The sequence below is a fragment of the Spea bombifrons genome, chromosome 5 (assembly GCF_027358695.1).
Source record: "Spea bombifrons isolate aSpeBom1 chromosome 5, aSpeBom1.2.pri, whole genome shotgun sequence".
Classification (NCBI taxonomy): Eukaryota; Metazoa; Chordata; class Amphibia; order Anura; family Pelobatidae; genus Spea; species Spea bombifrons.
This window is the reverse complement of record NC_071091.1, coordinates 47,407,893-47,414,736: the sequence shown is the minus strand read 5'-3', so window position 1 is coordinate 47,414,736 and position 6,844 is coordinate 47,407,893.

The following is a 6,844-nucleotide window of genomic DNA, read 5'->3' as shown; positions in this document are numbered from 1 at the left end:
TTGCCAAGCCGTGACTGTGTGGAGGGCGTGAGCATGAAGGGGTTAACAGTACCAGGCTTTTGGATTTACTAACATCACCCCTTAACAAGGCATAAGTTATACCAAATTAACCCCCAAATCCTGCCTGTATCTCCTCAGGTAGTCTGTGGCAGACTCGCACCGGATTCGTGAGATATCCAAATTAAAATATATTGGCTCGTATTGGCTCGATTATAGGCCGCACCCGATTATAGGCCGCACCCTAAAAGTTAGGTGCTTTTTTAAAGAAATTTTTTTGTAATAGATATGCTGCCACTCTGCCCCCCCTGAGATATGCTACCACTCTGCCCCACCAAGATATGGTGCCACTCTGCCCCCCCCCCGAGATATGCTGCCACTCTGTCCCCAAGATGTGCCCACCCTCCCCTAGACTTACCAGAGCAGACTCCCGGGTGTCTTGCGGGGCCGGCGGGGGACATCTACGCAATACGCGGAAGTGTGGGCACCGGAAGTTGTATACACGTATTGCGTAGATGTCCCCCGCCAGCCCTGCAAGACACCCGGGAGTCTGCTCTGGTATTCTGGGGGGGGGGGCACGTCTTGTGGACGCATCGGCTGCGGCAATGCGGCAATGCAAGCATAAACAACCTCCGCTGCTGGCACGTCTGCACGATGCGCTTTAACAATCTCCCGTGCCGGGACTCCCCCCGTGCTGTCTCAGAGTGTCGAAGAGTAGGATGCAGGTCACCTGCAACGCTGCGGGGGGCCTGTATCCTAACCCTGCTGCCCGGCGCCCGGAACTGCATGTCCCGGACGTCGGGCGATACGACTTAAAGTGGGGGGGAAGTGTGGCCTATATTCGGGCAAATACGGTATATATATATATTTGGATTATGAATATTTTAATAACAAAAGGACAAATGCCACAATTACAAAAAAGCAAGACATACAAAACGGCAAACAGTTCAAAAACAATGGGACTTAAACACAGGACCCTCAAAAGTTTCTTCAGTCCTGTGGAAACTCCTTAAGTCCAGATGGTTTCTTACGATGTTGTTCCAATCAGAGTAAATCATGGCGTTCTCCTTTGAGGTCGCTGCATTGCCCCGAAAGCAGACTCTTTTGCAAGAAAACACCCCTCTGGCCACATGACCAATTATATGACACCTTTTCCACGGATTGGTTCCCATCTTTGATCTGCCGATAAGTTATGGTGGGGTAAAGGTGATAGAAAACTTAAGATAGGAATGGAATTCCTATAACTCAGGATCCTTATCAGTTAGGCCATGAATCAACACAGGGGTCCTGGGAAGATGACACCTCTTGCCACAACAGATACAGAGGGCATGCACAAAGAAACACATTTAAATAAACATCAGAGTAACCCATTGAATGCTAACACAAAGGAATTAATCACCTCTGCTGGATTACCCTTCCATGCATCCACTATATCATGAGTTAATCATGACACACCTCATCTCTGGTTCTTCTGGTCAACACCCGAATCCTCCGGGTCGCGGTGTCTTGACACGCTCCCCTCCCCGCCCATTTCTCCTTTATCAGCTGGAACGCCCCTGACATAATCAACCTCCCACTGATGTCAATGGGACCGCCCACCAGCTGCACAGGACCGGCCACTGACATCAGTGGGCAGTCCTGGCCGCATCCCGCAAGGGAAGGCTCCGGTAGCCAGAGCTCAGAAGTTCCCAGGTATGCCATTGCGCCTCCAATACTCGCCTGGCTGCTGGAAGCGTAGGTCCAGCAATGTGACAGTAACTAAAATGCTTTTCTTAAAATATTTTCTTTTAAAATGGGACCTTTAAAAAATATATTCAAATACAGGGATACAGGACAAGAGCAGGCCTCACAGCGTGGACTCCCAGCATGGTTAGTTGAACATGCCACAACAGGTGCAAAACCGGGATATTCAATCTGCACGGCAGAGGAGAGAACAGTAGGAGAAATATCAAACCAACTCCAAAAAGATCCCGTGGCTCGTGACAGCATTTCCCACACTGCAGTCTGACACACACGCACAGAGGCACACTTCAAAGCAATAAGGCCAAAACTTTACTAACTCAGCATATAGACATACATACACACAAAACACTTCTGTTTATACTTAGGCCGGGAATACGCTGTATTATCAGTGAAAAATCCTGTCTCCAACTCCTATCACCCCTAGCCACACCATTATCGGTTTCAGTTGAGGTTTGTCTTACTAATTACCAACCATATAGATCCACCAAGTGGCGCTTGCACAGTTGGGACAAAAAATACAACAGTGTAGACGGTATGTGTAAAAAAAAAGCAATGTGGAGAATACATGCACTCACAAGTGGATAAATAAAACAGGCTTGTCACGAATGCGCACTACTCCAAGCGGACACGTGATTTATTTTAGCAGTGAAAGGGTATAAATCTGTCTTCACTAGACCGGAAACCATTGATTAAAAGCCCTACTTACACACCCTCCCACTCTAATATAAGGATAACGCTGCCACCAAACCAAACCTGGTTAAAACACTCAACTTACATTTAATACACTGTCCCCAAATAGCTTATAAAATATACCTGAACATGCAGATTAGCCAAGCATCTATGCAAACTACGGACTATTAAATAAGTCTCTTCAAGGAAAATGTGGTTCTTATATCAGGCAAAGGCAGGAACTTAATAAATGAATGATTTATTATGAAATGAAAAAAATATTCACAGTACATATAAAATGATATTAACAATTTAATCACACCAACAGATAAAAATAAAAGGGAGAAAAAATAATAGAAATCATACTTACAGAAGTACTTGATTCTATTTGTACTCTATTAGATCTTGGCCCCCAAGTAGTGATGTCCGGATCATGAACTAATCGTTCATTTGATCCGGTTCTTTTTAGTGATCCGGATGAATCGGTTCAGTAGACTGAACGATTCATTTGTAGCGGTTCAGTCTGTGAATCATTCAGCTGTAATCTGATCCTAGAGCTGTGAGTCATCTGCAGAGCATTCAGACACAGACTCTGGGGTCAGGTTACAGCTCATTAATTCACAGAGGAACGATGACTCATAGAGTCAGAGAGTCGTTCAATGATTCGAATGATCCGAAGAGTCGAATGATCCGAAGAGTCGAATGATCCGAAGAGTCGAATGATCCGAAGACTCGAATGATTCAATGATTCAAATGATTCAATGATTCAAATGATTCGAATCTTACAGAGAATATTACTGATACCATACTTTTATAAATAAATACATTAATAATGTTCACACTGCCCCCAGGATTTAGATTCCCCTAAGTTTGCCCCCTTTACCTATAAGTGCACCTACAGTTAACTTTATTAAATTAATTAAATTAACCCTCAGTCATCAGCATAAAATTAACCCTTATACCCCATCCACCATAACTGCCCCTGAAATTAACCGTAACGTTCCCATTAACCATAACAGCCCCTGAAATTAACCCTAAAGACCCCATTAACCATAACGGCCTCTAAATTAATTGCATGTACTCCAGATAAATTACCTAATAAATTGGTATGGTTGATGGGGTCTTTAGTGTTAATTTAGGGGCAGTTATGCTTAATGGGGTGTTTAGGGTTAATTTAGGGACAGTTATGCTTAATGGGGTCTTTAGTGTTAATTTAGGGGCAGTTATGCTTAATGAGGTGTTTAGGGTTAATTTGGGGGCAGTTATGCTTAATGGGGTCTTTAGTGTTAATTTAGGGGCAGTTATGCTAAATGAGGTGTTTAGGGTTAATTTGGGGCAGTTATGCTTAATGGGGTGTTTAGAGTTAATTTAGGGGCAGTTATGCTTAATGGGGTCTTTAGTGTTAATTTAGGGGCAGTTATGCTTAATGAGGTGTTTAGGGTTAATTTGGGGGCAGTTATGCTTAATGGGGTGTTTAGGGTTAATGTGGGGGCAGTTATGCTTAATGGGGCGTTTAGGGTTAATTTGGGGGCAGTTATGCTTAATGGGGTGTTTAGGGTTAATTTGGGGGCAGTTATGCTTAATGGGGTGTTTAGGGTTAATGTGGGGGCAGTTATGCTTAATGGGGTGTTTAGGGTTAATTTAGGGGCAGTTATGCTTAATGGGGTGTTAAGGGTTAATTTTAGGGGCAGTCATGGTTGATGGGGTGTTAAGGGTTAATTTTAGGGGCAGACATGGTTGATGGGGTGTTTAGGGTTAATTTAATGGTGAGGGTTAATTTAATTAATGTAATAAAGTTAGCTTAAGGTGCAGTTGCAGGTAAAGGGGAATGTAAATCCTGGGGGCAGTGATTATTGATGTATTTATTTATAACAGTATGGTGATATTATCTGACTGATCCCAATGAAGGCAGAAAGTCTTTCAAAGATCCGGATCTTACAATGATCCGGATCTTACAATGATCCGGATCTTACAGTGATCCGGATCTTACAGTGATCCGGATCACTGTAAGATTCGGATCCCTGTAAGATCCGAATCTTTGAACGACTCTCTGCCTTCATTGACATCACTGGAAGCAGGGGGGAGGATTCATAATGAAAGGGGCGGGGCCAATCGTTAGTGTGCCTGCACGGAGTTACTGGAAAACAGTAATGATCCGATTCACTTTAATGATCCGAACTTCCCATCACTATCCCCAAGATAACACACTTAATTCCCAAGTACAGGATAATTTATACATGTTGACTGCAGGTCAGATTTCAGGACGGTCTCTGGGCTGAACGGGGCAGAAGAGTAGGAGCGGCTACGAGACTGGGCCACCTTTTTGACACCTAGCAAAGTGGTTTTTCCATTTACAGCACCCTACATCAAGAAAAGCTTGATATCTTGAAGTATGGATTTTCTATAAAGGTTATATTTTCAGATTCAGACTTGTCAGAATTTCCTCTTCCCATGAAGACCTTACACGGTCAGTCTGTGATCTAACATATCAGACTTTTGTTTATCTATTAAACAATTAGAGATACCCCAACCTTGTCTGGTGTCATTCTGCTAGGAAAAATGGGGACACCTCAAATATACATACCAGAACCCCCATCTTACAGGATCACTGTAAGATTCGGATCCCTGTAAGATCCGAATCTTTGAACGACTCTCTGCCTTCATTGACATCACTCGAGTAGGCAGGCAGGAGGGTTCATTGACTGATGAAAGGGGCGGGGCCAATCGTTAGTGTGCCTGCACGGAGGGACTGGGAAACAGTAACTCCTGTGAGTCACACTGAGTGATCCGAAGATTCGGATCATGAATCGGATCATTTCAGTGAACGAGTCGAAATGATCCGATTCACTTTAATGATCCGAACTTCCCATCACTAGAGCTCAGCTCACTAATCACTATGTGATCAGTGAAATAAATTAAAAAAAACATTTAAAAAATGAAAATGTAATAACATTATAAAATAATAAAGACCCAAGTGTCACCATGACATTATAGATGGAATTGTCCATTTCAAAGAAATGTAAAAAAATATATACATATTAAAAATATATTTTTATGCGCAATTCCTAAAATTGGCACTGTATCTTCCCAAAAATCCTGCTATGAAAAAAAGTTAAAATACCAGCATTTGAAATACCCTGGGGTGTTTAGTTGGCTGGTTTCAAAGATGTCAGAAATAGAACATAGCCACAAACTGACCAAAAGCTATGAATTCATAACTGAAGTACAATGTGTGTGAAAACAAAACACACCAAAAAATTTCTACTACAAACTGACAAAGGCTGGTGGTAAAAAGCGCATGGAAATTGTTAAAAAAAACAGCGTTGGAAATACCCTGGGGTGTCTAGTTTTCAAAAATATATGATTTCATGGGGTAAATTGAATTGGCTGAGTTCAAAGATGTCCCAAATAGGGCATGGGCACAGGATCATCAAATGTCAAAGTTCAACATTGGAAAATTTGGCATACCTACGCATGGATAGTGATGGGAAGTTCGGATCATTAAAGTGAATCGGATCATTTCGACTCGTTCACTGAAATGATCCGATTCATGATCCGAATCTTCGGATCACTCAGTGTGACTCAGTTTCCCAGTCCCTCCGTGCAGGCACACTAACGATTGGCCCCGCCCCTTTCATTACACTCAATGAACCCTCCTGCCTGCCTACTCTAGTGATGTCAATGAAAGCAGAGAGTCGTTCAAAGATTCGGATCTAAAAGGGATCCAAATCTTACAGGGATCCGGATCTTACAGGGATTCGAATCATTCAGAGAATATCACCATACTTTTATAAATAAATGCATTAATAATCACTGCCCCCAGGATTTAGATTCCCCCTTTACCTGTAACTGCACCTTAAGTTAACTTTATTAAATTAATTAAATTAACCCTCAGCATTAAATTAACCCTTAATACCCCATCAACCATAACTGCCCCTAAAATTAACCCTAAAGACCCCATTAAGCATAATTGTCCCTAAATTAACCCTAAACACCCCATCAACCATTACTGTCCCTAAATTAACCCTAAACACCCCATTAACCATAACTGCCCATAAATTAACCCGAAACACCCCATTAACCATAACTGCCCCTAAATTAACACTAAAGACCCCATTAACCATATCAATTTATTAGGTAATGCAATTAATTTAGGGGCAGTTATGGTTAATGGGGTATTTATGGTTAATTTAGGGGCAGTTACGGTTGATGGGGTGTTTAGGGTTAATTTAGGGACAGTTGTGGTTAATGGGGTCTTTAGGGTTAATTTCAGGGGCCGTTATGGTTAATGGGGGATTTAGGGGCAGTTATGGTTGATGGGGTCTTTAGGGTTAATTTTACGGGCAGTTATGTTTGATGGGGTGTTTAGGGTTAATTTAGGGGCAGTGATGCTTAATGGGGTCTTTAGGGTTAATTTCATGGGCCGTTATGGTAA